Raw genomic sequence first — 13,738 nt, 5'->3', positions numbered from 1 at the left:
TTTGAAGTTGGCCGCACTTGAAATGTCAAAAAGTGGCTTTGCGTGTTGCGGCTTGACGTCGCTGCATCATAACTTACCACCGAAAGTTGTTGAAAGAATATTTAAAGAATTTTTGCGAGGGTTTGTTTATTATTTCGCTGCTTATTATTAGTCGAGGAAATCTGAGTACTGAATACATAAAAACGTACGTAAATGATATTGCTTATAAAAATTTCATGACGGACACTTAATCAGTTTTGTTAGTTGAGTTTAGTAAGCGAGAGGAAATTGGCGTAATAAACTATGGAAAATTAGGTGCACGCGATTTAATTTTGCTTTTTTGGATTTAGAGGCAATTGACGTTAAGCGGCAGTTAAAGCGTGAGAAATTTAGGGAGCATTTTTAAAGATTATATTAGATGAGAAAGATTAAATTTGAAAATTAAATAATGAAAACATATTCGTTCAGGTAGTTATTTGACTACTTAGAAGCAAAGTAGTTTAGAGAGAAAAATATATTATAATTAAATACAATAATAAATATTTGGCAAATTTTGCTAAGAAACTTGGGGTTAGAATCCTAAAGGTTACAAATTTAATTGGTTAAGACCAAAAATCATGCAGAAACTTGAAATTTTGATTTTAACGGCATTAAATTTAATTGATCAAAAAGCCAATAAAAATTTAAACGAAAATGTTGGTGAGTCCACTACTTGAAAACGATATTTTTTTTAATATTTGGTCACATTTTATGCTACAAATTTCAAAACGTGCTTTAAAAATTAAAAAGAACTATTTGGATAACGGTAAGAATCTAGAAAAAAGGTATAAGAATAAATTTTGAATCGATTGTTTGCCAAAAAATATTTGTTCAATTTCAAAATTTCTTTTATGCGAATCTTTGTTAAAATTTTTTGTTAACATTTTTTTTATAAATTTTGGTTTGTAAAATTGGTATTTTAGCAAAAGTTTGCTCAACATTTTTTGTTGAAATTCTTCCAAGAAAATTTTTTTTAAATTTTGTTGAAATTTTTTAAAAAGTTTTTAATCGGTTTTCTAAGCAAAAGGTAGCTCAAATTTTTGCAAGGAAATTTTTTTTAATTTTGTTGAAAATTTTTAAAAAAGTTTTTTCAAAAATTTATTAGGCTAAGTGTAGAAATAAAGCAAAAACTTATAAGGTGAAATTAATGGGATATTTCCTGAAAACCGCTGTCACTTTAGTTATGCAAATCGTTGTTCAAATCTTTTTTCAAAATATTTTTAAACAAAATGTAGAAAAACTTATAAGAAAAAGTTTTGAATCGATTGTTCACCAAAAATATTGTTCAATTGCTTTTAAGCAAATCTTTGTTTAAATTTTTTGTCAACATGTCTTTATAAATATTTTTTGAAAATTTTGTAAAATTGGGGTTTTAAGCAAAAGTTTGCTCAAAAATGTTTCTTATAATTTTTCAAAGGAAATTTTGGTTGAATTTTTTTTTTTAGTTTTTTAATTGATTTTTTAAGCAAAACCTTTCAAATTTTTTCAAGAAATTTTTTTTTTTAATTTTGTTGAAAATTAAAAAAAAAAATTTTTCAAAAATGTTTTAGGCTAAATGTAGAAATAAAGCAAAAACAAATAAGGTGGAATTAACTATTGAAAAGCGTTTTTATGCAAATTGTTGTTCAAAAATCTTTTTTAAACAAAATTTGTTCAACAACATTTTATTGAAAATTATGTCAGAAATGCTTCAAAAAAATTATTACCATACAAAAACAATAGAAAAAGTTCGTAAGACAGTTTTTGCCAACAAATTTTTGTTCAAAAATTTTGCTCACAAGGGTTTTTAAGCAAATCTTTGATCAACATATTTTCCCAAAAATTTTTTTAAACAAATTTGTGTTGTTGTTACATTGCTGTAAGTAAATATGTGATCGAAACTTTTTGACGAATTTTTTTAAACCAATTTTTTATTAAAAATTTTGCTGAAGCTGTTTAAAAATACAAGCAAAACCAAACAAAGACAAAAGAAAAATCTTCTGTATACATTTTTAGGGTAAAACTATTTGTTTAAAAAATTTTTTCACAGTTTTTATGCAAATATTTCTTGAAAACTTTTTTCAATATGTATTTAAAGAAATATTTGAGTAATTAAAAATTTTCGAAAAAATTCCGAAACAAAAAAATTTTTTTTAAAATCAATTTTTCAACAAGTGGATAAAACGGATTTGTTCAAAAATTTTTCCCACTTGTTTTTATATATTTTTGTTTAATATTTTGCAAAATTGGCTTTTTGGCCAATCTTAGTTCAATTTTTTTTTTATTTTTTATTAAAAATTTTCTTAAAAATTAAAAAAAAGAAAGAAAAAATTGATTTGATAAGCAAATTGTCAAAATATATTTCTTCAAAAAGTTTGTAAAATTTGTTTTTTACGCTAATCTTCGCTTAATATTTTTTCGCAATTTCTTTTTTGAACAAATCTTTGTTCATAATTTTCTTAAAAATGAAAGGAAAATTACCAAATTATTGATTTAGTAAACAATTAGTCGAAATATACATATTAAAAAAATTGGTAAAATTTGTTGTTTTTAACCAAGTAATTGTTCCAAACCTTTTCTCAACATTTTGCTTTTTTAAATTTTTGTTCATAATTCTGCAATAATGGTTTTTTAAAGCAAATGATTGTTCAGAACTTTTTCTCAATATTCTTTGAATAAATTAAAAATTATTTAAAATTTTTGCCTTCTTGATTTTTGTAACTATTTTTGTAAGCAATTATTGCAAAAATTATTTATGGAAAATTTTCTGAGTTTATTTTGGCTATTCCTTTCTTTCGAAACTCTCTATTTGCTAATTTTTGTTTATTTTTAGGAGGTAGTAAGAATATATGTATGAAATAAAAAATTCTTATTTATTATACCAAATTTTTATTTTTTAATTAATAGTAAAGCTTTGATTCATACCCTTTTAGATGCATTTCATTGTTATTTCCTCCAACATCTCACATTTTGTTCATTGCGTTTCTTTTGTTGCAAAACTAAATTTCTACGAATTTCACTTCGTCCTCAAATGAATCAGATTTCTAAGAAGCGCAAGAAGTTGCTTAATGAAATTCACTAAATATCGCTGAACTCTTTAATGGCGCAGGGAGAAATAATATAAGAAGTAATAACACGTACACAAACAAACAAGAAAAAAGTGAGTGATGGAAAGTGATTGAATGATTAAACATGAGCAATGTCTCACCGGCCCTGCATCTCAGCCTGTTGTGCTTCCTCATCTATGCCCCTATTTACCTCACTTGTTTCCTTCGCAGTCGCCTGGTGGTTTTCACTCGACAAGGCCGCTCCAAATGCGTCGTCGCTGTAGGGCGAATGGCAAGCACATTGGTAGACAGACATTGATAAATTATGCCCGTAAGCAAAGTCCCGCGCCCGAAGTAGTCTCTAGTGAATTTTAGTGAAATTCACACACCTGGCATGGCGAAAAGCAATGTGTCGAAATGAATGAATAATAACAAAAACGAAGAAACCAATTTGTAGATATACTGATTGTGAGTGCGTGAGGGACTAATGCTGATGGCGGGAGCGGGAGAAGTGGAAGTTCGATTAAGTTTCTTGAGCTTTAGCATTTCATTGATTTTTAGGATTGCAAGTAATTTGACTTTAAGTCAGATGCTTAAATTCACTTTGCCGTAAACGAGTGGAATAACAAATCTGGTGAATTATTGATTCGGTGATTGAATGCGAATTTCTATTTGTTTGGCAAGGAATTTAAGTAAAAATATGTGGAAACTGTAAGCTTCTCTTTTATACTTTAAAAGCAGGTGCACTTGTGGAGGTGGATAAAAAAAAAGAAAATACATAACTCCATAAAATTTGTTATTATTGTTATTGATGAGTATAACTAGGTTGCTTTGTGTTAGAAAAGGTTAATATTTCTCACAAATGGATCGCAAAACTACCCATAACTAACTTGGCGCACAGCTTCTGTGACATCTGCCGGGTATTACATACATTTATTCACCTCAAAAAGCGTTGAACAAGGAATATGGACTTATGATGCTCTAAAATACAAATTTATAGCTACCTACGAAAACACCAATGGGGCAGAGGTTTCTAGGTCATATGGCCAGCAGGTTTGGAGCTCCGCTTGAGGATCTCTGTAGGTAGTGCAGAGAAGAGTAGGAGTCTTCCTCCAATTGCACGATATTAGGATACTTTAACCAATACAATGCCCGTGGCAACTGCCCTGTGGGCACACATAAGTTTGTTGTTATAGCTGAGCAGAATGTGAGCGACAGTTCTAGAAGAGGTAGAAATAAAAGGTAGAAAAAATGTGGGTGCGCAGGTGCTAGAAGCAAGAAGAAAGTGTCTGTATAAAGTTGAACAAAGCATAAATACAACAAAAAGGACCAGAGCAATAACGGAAGTAAGAGAAGAAAAAATACGCACCAGAACGGCGGCGATGTTGCATCAATCTGCTAATGTAGAAATGCCGCAACAGACCAGAAAATTGAATTTTCTACGCAGCGCAGTTGAACAAAATTTTTCAGAGTCATATGAGGGATACTCTAAAATGTGGAAAGGTGGAAGATAAAAGAAAAACATAAAAAAAAGAATACTAATAAAAAACAAGAACACAAAGAAAGAACAAAAAAAAAAAAAGAATCGAAAAAAGCAAGTCTCATGGACAAAAATAATGACAACAATGTGCGCTGTTTACCCAAGATTACACACAGTGTTGGCCAAAAAATAGTATACTGCATATGCGACAATCGCGTTTTTTGCAGTTAGTTCGAAATAATTTCCATAAGCCTAAGCATGTGTGCGTGCGCATGTGTTGAGATGCGAGATCATTAATTTTCATATGTATGCTTGGAGTCATGCACACACATCGCAACCTCCAGCAAATGCGCCCAACTCCGACTACCGGCTACATGCCAGATGTTTAATCAAGTATAAATGAATAATGATGTATAATTTTAATGTTGGCGCCGGTAGCGAAGTTGTGGGCTGACATGTAAGGCAAAAAAAGTGTTTTTGAGATGACAAGAAAAGAAACAGTTTGCCACTGTAGGAGTAGACAGAAATAGCCTAGGAAGCAACAAAGCATAGGCAGTCATATCAGAACTCAGTGCATAGACACAGTTAATTTGCTTCTTTGATAGCATCTTCTGTCTGCATGTGTATGTGTGCGTGTGTGTATGTTAATAGCATCAGCCATACTTATAACCCAATTTCGTCAGTAGTAATCGCTCAACGCTCCAACTGAAGCTGCAAGCAATAAAGATGAATGCTTTGAAAATAGCAAATCGGCAGTGATTGCTCATTAATTTTGAGCATTTTTTCTATTTTGCTTGTTTTTTTTTTTGTTTTTTCAATTATTTCAAGCATACTTTTGCTTCAGCTGGCGCAATGCTTGTTTCATGTGGTCGTCTTGTCTGTGTGCTTGCTTGAGGCTGCGTTCATTTTTTATGTCGTCTAACAAAACAAAAAAACTCACTCCTTATTTCTACTCCCGCTGTGTAAAAGTATATTTCTATGTATGCAAGCAGGGTTGTATGTGTGTATGCATGTATATTTGTATATATGTATGTATGTATGTATATGTGCATATATGTATGAATGTACGTATGCATGTATGTATGTTTATATTCTTGCTCGCAATATGTGCTTACCCTTTGTTTACTTGCTTGTGATTGGGTTGACATGATTTGTTTTTGGTTTGTCGTTTCGCTTTTGCTGATTTGCTCTGATTTTCCTGCCTCTGGTAGTTATCCATCATCTTCTTTTTGTTGTTGTCGTTATAAATTATAGTTTTTACTTTCTTGTATCTTCTTCATTACCCGTAGGCCACTGGGTCGTTCCGGGTTTTTTTTATCAATGCCTTCTTACTTTCTGCTTGTATGCAATCAGGACGAGGTCTGTGCAAGTTATTTGCTTTGCGAGAAAAATGTTGTGGAATTTGTGAAAAATGGTGGCAAATGCATTGAAGAGAATTTTTATTGTTATTTTTATTTTAATTTCTCAAAGATTTTTAATTTTTTGATGACTTAATTCAATAAAATCTGGACCTGCTGATCATTTCTTTAACTTGTCAAGTGAAATTAACTTAGTTTTTATTTCTGTTGTTTTTTTTTCGAAGTATTATGAGGTAGTGTCAAGCTTCGAGTGTATGCCATAAAAAAGCTCCTCATAAAAAAATATCTGGCGTTAAATTTCTTTTATGTATCAGTCATAAGCTCAAGCCAACTCTTGAAATATTTGTCAAAAAGTTATAAAATTTTATTCCATGCCGATTTCACACATTCCAACTTCACTTTTCACTATCAGCTGGTGAACATATTACACCAGGATCGTTTGAAAAGCCCATCCAAAGTCAGTGAGATGACATTACTGGCGCGAATCGAGGCTATGTTTAGCTAGTAGCATCTCTTGGAAGAACACACACCAAGTCTCAGCCAGATCTGTCTCTTTCTTTGTGTTTGGCATTCGTTTGAATCGAGGATGTCGAGTGATTTTCCTTTGCCATCACGACAGCGCTCCAGCTCACACCTCAGCAGTTGTGGTTACAAAATTAATGTAAATAGGAATCCAATTTGTTTCACATCCCCTTTACTCTAAGGAATTTAAAAGTTAGAAACTAAACCTACAGCTATACAATAGTTTTCCGAGCTCCTATAAGACCCAGACTCTGTGACCCATTGATTCTCTGAATGAAGGCAGAGGCCCCGCAAACTATTAACGCCTTACCTTATGAATCGGGCTATGGTGTAAGCCAGTTTCAATGAAAGCTTTTCTGGTGCTTAAAAATTCGTATTTGATGCGAAGTTCTCCCTTACGGCCAGAACAAACTTCACGTGCCTGATACGAGCTTTTCACTTTTTGCCAGAAAAAGTCATCATATGAGGCTGCCATTTTAGACCTGGAAGTAGGTTCACGTCCCCCACACGTTATTTTAAGGCAAAGGGTCAAGGAAAAGCTTAGACACAAAACAAAAAAAAAGGATCTGTTCTGGCATCACACAACAAAAGAGCCCTAGGGAGAGAAGCTAATCGGTTGATATAATAGGAAAGACGAATAATCCGAAATGAAAAGGTGCAGATTGGATAAAAGATAAACTCTGATGGAGATAGACTGGGAAATGAGAGCTAAATCGACAGCGGCATTCATTTAGAAGTGCTGCAGCTGCACCTCGAAATGCTGCTACCTAATCATTGCTCGCCTTTCAAGCTGAGCTTGTAGCTACGAAAAAGCTGCATTGGGGATCAGGTACTTGCACGGGGTAGCACAACCTATTATGACCTACTGTGCAATAATACTTCTTCCAAGATAGGAATAGAAAGTGGAACCTTTCTATAGGTAAGTGAGACATTCGCCTTCTGGATCTCTGGAAAGAGAGATATTTCTGGAAACTATATCGCAAATTAGCTGGATAGAGAGGAACTGAGCTCAAATCCATCAACTCTGCTCAGTATTCTGGCATCTCTTTATCCTCTAATAAGTTCAGGATTGGGTCAATCTATAACTTGCAGGCAAAGAATGGATGAACTATGGAGCCTGCTAGACATTTCTAGCTTTGAAAGAATGAAAATAGGGTTATCTCCTATCTTGAACTCTACCGATCTTCTAGTAGTTGATTGTACTGTAGTTGGTATCATCACCGGGCACAGCCTAATGTAAGCACTTGTGACAGAACCGTGTAGCATTTTCCTTTTAATGACTTTTTCCTTTTAATGACTTTTCCCTTAGCTGCAGGAACGAGGAAGAAATGAAGAGCGTTGAACACAATTTCTGCCACTGTCCCGCTTTTGCCAAATGCGACATCGCTGTCTATACTCTGACTTATTTGGATGTCTGGCAGACTTAGAATCTGCATTCATTTATAATTTTTCAAGAGTGAGCTTGAGGCCAAACTAGTGGGATCACAATACAGGTATACTTCCAAGCTTAAGTGGGCCCATCTAGGCGGTCGGGGAGCATGGCAGCCACCGTAAATTAACTTAACCTAATCTAACCGCCGTAGCCGAATGAGTTGGTGCGTGACTACCATTCGGAATTCACAGAGAGAACGTAGGTTCGAATATCGGTGAAACACTAAAATGAAGAAAAAGTTTTTTCTAATAGCAGAAACAACATCAAGACGCACACCACAAATAGGAGGAGGAACTCGGCCAAACAGCCCAACTGGACGTACGCGCCGCCGGCATAGTAGCAGCCGTAGCATCGGCCAAGAGCTGGGCATGAGTCATCAAACCGTTATAAACCATTTGAAGAAGCTTGGATTCAAAAAGAAGCTCGATGTATGGGTGCCAAACGACTTGATGCAAGAAAACATTTTTGCCCGTATGGATGCATGCGAATCGCTTCTGAATCGCAACAAAATCGACCCGTTTTTGAAGCGGATGGTGACTGGCGATGAAAAGTGGGTCACTTACGACAACGTGAAGCGCAAACGGTCGTGGTCGAAAAGCGGTGAAGCTGCCCAGATGGTGGCCAAGCCTGGATTGACGGCCAGGAAGGTTCTTGTGTGTGTTTGGTGGGATTGGCAGGGAACCATCCACTATGAGCTGCTCCCCTATGGCCAAACGCTCAATTCGGACCTGTACTACCAACAACTGGACCGCTTGAAAGCAGCACTCATGCAGAAGAGGCCATCTTTGATCAACAGAGGCCGAATTGTCTTCCATCAGGACAACGCCAGGCCACACACATCTTTGGTGACGCTCCAGATGCTCCGGGAGCTCGGATGGGAGGTTCTTTTGCATCCACCGTATAGTCCGGACTCGCACCAAGTGATTACCACCTATTTCTGTCCATGGCGAACAAGCTTGGTAGTCGGAAGTTGTCCTCAAGAGAGGCCTGTGAAAATTGGCTCTCCGAGTTTTTTGACAATAAGGAAGCGAACTTCTATAAGAGGGGCATTATGAAGTTGGCATCTCGTTGAGAACTCGTCATCGAACAAAACGGCGCATATTTGACTTAAATCGCATTATTATAAACAATTTTATGAACAATTGAAAGTTCATTAAAAATACCTCAAGACTTTTTTGACAACCTTTCATCTAACCTAACAGAAGACCTCAAAGGTTCTTATACGGCTGATTTGGAGCCGATTACGTCCACAACTTGCGCAGCAATTAACACAAAGTTTGACTCGGAGATGTGAAGCCATTATAGCTAATAGTGGCGACTATGCATTTCAGTGAATATTTAGCGTATAAATAAATGCAGTTTTTTAGAATCGAATTGGTCAAATAGTTTCTAAGTTATGGAGGTCAGGCTTTTATTAGACAAACTGTAGTTAGATTTGGTTGTTCTTCCACACTCAATATTTATGTCAGAGTTACTATATTTGCCCATAGATTCTTCAAATTTATACAATACGTTTTAGTAAAGAAGCTCGTCAGATATTTCACAGATAAAATCGTAGCAAAAAGAAAGGAAATGTTTAGAAAAGTAATGGAAAAAGTAGCAGGAACAACAAGTTGACAAAACCAAGGCAACAATACTGTAACATTCGAAAATTCTCATTAGCACATTTGTCTACCTATCCAAATACGAACATTCGTGAGTTGATTACAACATTATATAGAAAAAAAAAAAAAAACAAAAAACAGATGCTCAAAAACCATAAAATTTATGAGCACGCGTTCACACAAAAGTGCTAACGTGTGCATGAAAAATATGAAAAAGCACTCCATTCCGTCCCGTGCGTCTAATGTCTCTAAGCATGTTTAAGGGGTCAACGTTGCGTATGAGTAACATAAATAGAAAATTGCTTGGGTGGCTGAATTTTTTTAGGTGGTTGTCTGCTGCTGTGTTCTCTGAACGTCAGCTGGGTTTGCTTTGTTCGTGGTTGTGTTGTTGTTGTTTGAGCAATTTTGCGTGAAAATGTTTTTGTAAACGCCAGACGAGCACTCACCAACGGTAGCAATTGCAGAGACAACAGGAACAAATTACTACTTAGGTACTTATATACTTATGTACTTATGAATGTGTAATAACTACACTTGCTGCATAATAAGAAACAACTACAAATAATAAAACGAGCGCAACAGCGGAATATGAATACGCATTTTAGACATATCTTTTTCTTTTACAGTTATTCTGTTCTTCTTCACTCGCAATAAGCTGCGCGCTTTATTATTTTAATTTTGTAGCGACTGTTGCTATTTTAAGCGCATCAATTATTTTCATAAGCGCGTGTAAGTAGATGTAAGTAGACGATTTAGTAAAGCACATTCTTTTGTACGAATCTAAATTATTTTGCTAAAGGTGAGAATGCGTATTTTAAAATGTGTTGTTGTGGAGAGCTTTTTGTCTTGGCAAATTGACGAGTGTTTGAAGGCATTTTTTGGTAAAATCTTGTAGAGAAATACTTCTTAATTCAGCTACACTAGACTTTCGTGGAAATACTTTATTAACTTAAATAATTTTATACTTAAGCGAAAATGTGCCAACACCGAAAAGTAGGCTAAATTTCAGTATCTCTTGAAGTCAATCCGTTCGTGCTAGTTGTTTTTGTGCTATAGAAGATCTTTAAATGTCCTTTCATATCATCACTTTTTAGATCAGAGATGCCTTTTAATCTTAAAGCACTCAAACGTGCGTAATTTTCAATTAAAATGGGAAGTGGCGGTATGCATAAGAGAGATGTTTTCATTTGCGCCTGTTATGCTGACACCGACGAGGCGTTATAATTTGTTAAGTGTATTTACCGCCTTTCGTTGCTTAAATTTAGGCTGCCGTGCTAGAGAAGCGTAAGTGTATATGGGCTTAACAACTGTAGCGAATGTCCAGCAAGTCATTCAGAGGCTTAGTCACCAGGTTTTTCTAAAAAGCCTTGTACAGGCAAGTAATGCTCTTGCGGCTTTTGTAGTAACTTTCTCAAGAAGAGAGTTCCAAAGTTCATTCTTTCCATTCAAGATTGATGCCCAGAGAGTTCGCTTCTGTGGTGAATTGAAGAGTTGATTCATTTAGGACAGTTTATTTGAGCTTGATGTTCCTTTTCTTTGCTTTACATCGTCTGGCCAAAGTATTGACAGTGTGTGGGGTTCCCTGTTGCATAAGGCAAGGGAATATTCCATCAGATCCTGAAGATTTTAACGGACTGAATGTGGATATATCCCTTTGTAACCTTTTTTTTGGGAATATTCCATCAAGTCCTGAAGATTTTAATGGACTGAATGTGGATATATCCCTTTGTAACCTTTTTTTGTGGAAGAACTTACTTGCCAGCTTTAAGCCCTCCTGCCAATAGAAGTGACAAGTTCTACCGGCATTGAGTACTCATATGAAGATGACTTTCCCCGAAATGAGTGTCCAGTAAAATTTGACTCGTTTCCGCTGGGTTCTTGGTGTAGCTAGCATAAGAACCCAGAGGAAAGTGGTAAATTTGTACTGGACACGCAGAATATCGTAATATGGATACATCACATTTACATTTATATGTTTAATTATATACTGTCTATCGCTGGATCTACAAGGTGAGGCTCAAAATAAACAAGACTGGCATCAGACAAATATTTTTATCTTTTCAACAAGTTAGTGCGCATGGAAGTTGCTTCCTTAGTTGACTTCCAGTGAAAGCTTGGTGACATTCGGTTCACTTGTGTCATCGGTACAAAAATGAGTTTCGAACAAAGAGCTAGTATCAAATTTTGTTTTAAAGTCGGTAAAACGTCTTCTGAAACATTTGAATTGATGAAAAAGGTGTATGACGATGATTGACTACCAGAGTTCATGAGTGGTTTACACGTTTCAGGAATGGTTGAGAGGACATAAATGACAATGAACATACGGGTCGCCCGAAATCAGAAATCACAGAAAAATCCATCGAAATTGTTCGGCAATTTATCAAACGAAATCATCCTTTATTTAAACGAAATCATCGTTGCAATTCATGGAATCAGAGTTGAATATCTCCAGCACATCGATTTATTGCATTTTAACTGATCATTTGGACTTACGAAAGGTCTGTGCACGTTTCATTCCGCACAAGTTAACTGAGAACCAAAATCTGCACAGAATTCAACTATCGAAAGACCTCATTAAAGAGTCGAGAAAAGACGAGAACTTCTTTGATGAAACGAGGTGTTTCCAACATGAATCTGAAACTAAGCGTTAAAGTGCCGAATAGAATACCCCAGATGAGCCCTCATCCTAAAAAACGCATTTAGAGAAGTCAAAATCAAGTCGATGCTCATTTGTTTTTATGATTCCAAGGGAATTGTCCACAAGGAGTTCGTGCCAACGGGCCAAACTTTCAATGCATTTTTCTATCTTGGCGGATTGAAGCGTTTGTTGTACCGCATTCATCGATTACGCACTGAATATCGCAAAGGAGGAAGCTGGCGCTTATTGCATGATAATGCACCACCATCTCATCGATCCACTCTTCTGACTGATTTTTTGACTAAAAATTGCATTTTACCCATCAATTACTCACTGAATTCGCCTGATATGGCTCCCTGTGACTTCTACATGTTTGGAAAATTGCACTTGGCCATGAAAGGACAACATTTTGCGTCCGTAGAGGCCATCCAAAAGGATTGTACCGACATCCTCAAGAAGATTCCGGTCAATGACCTAAAACCCTCTTTCTATAAGCGTTTAGATCGCGCAAAACCGTGTATTGAGGCCAGAGAGTATTTTGAATAAATAAACTCGAAGTTATCGGACCAAAGCTCCTGTTGTTTCTATTTTAGCTCAATCTAGTTTATTTGCGACTTCACGTTCTATGTTTGTTTTATTTTTAATTTTTCATGTATTTATTATTATTTTTTATTTTTTGTTTTTTTTTTTTTTGTTATATGTAGTTTGTATGTAGCCCCCAAAAATAATAATAATTATATTTTTATTTTTTTGGCTCAAGATAAAAGTTTTGGACATTTTTTTAACATTTTCTACTTTTTTGTTTCTCATTTTTTGGCTGACAATTCCCCTTTGTTATGATGTTTCTTGGTTTAGCTGGTTATACAGTTTGTCGTATTGAACTTCACTTCTGAGCCGAAGATATGTGTGGGTTGTGAAGATTGCCAGCTTACTTAGATCTCTATCTTAAATCTGGCTACACAGTTTTATAGTCCATTAAATTTTAGTACAACAAAGTGCAAGTTCAAAGTTTCCCGAAGCTCTCGTTGATTTTTGATAATTTTTTTGCTTGCCGTGTTCTGCATTTTTTCCATTCATATAAGGAATGCACGACATTTTTTTATATGAAAAAATTATCAAAGTCTATGAAAATTCTAAGCTATTCCAAATTTCTAGTTTGGGCTATAAAAAAACATATTCAAATTAAAAAAAAAAAAATCTGACTAAAAACCTTAAAATTTGTCGATTTTTTCTTACTTTTATACAAAGTTTGAAACTTGAGCTATTATCGTATTCTATAACAAATTAAAAAAAAAATATCGTTATTAAATAATAATTAAGAAAATAGTAAAAACTTGCTAAAATGTGGTGACTTTATAATAATTTCAGGGGGGGGGGGGTGGGGGTATGGGCAGATATTCCTCCAACTACAATACAATCACACTTTTGCTACTTGCCTGCTGTGCTAGACCACATATTTTGCGCCTTAAGGGGTAACACCACTGTACACGCGTAAAATAAACACGATTTTTAAAGAATTTTTTTGTATAGAAGGAAAGGGAAAACAATCACTCTGATTTGGGAAGTTATTACTTATATACTAAAATACAAAACTACAAAGTTTGATCGAAAAATTTTACAAAATGGCGGCATAGGAGACATTTTTGCAATGTGGTTTCTC

This window comes from Anastrepha obliqua, chromosome 4, assembly GCF_027943255.1.
Source record: "Anastrepha obliqua isolate idAnaObli1 chromosome 4, idAnaObli1_1.0, whole genome shotgun sequence".
Taxonomy (NCBI): Eukaryota; Metazoa; Arthropoda; class Insecta; order Diptera; family Tephritidae; genus Anastrepha; species Anastrepha obliqua.
Note: the sequence above shows the minus strand (reverse complement) of the source record.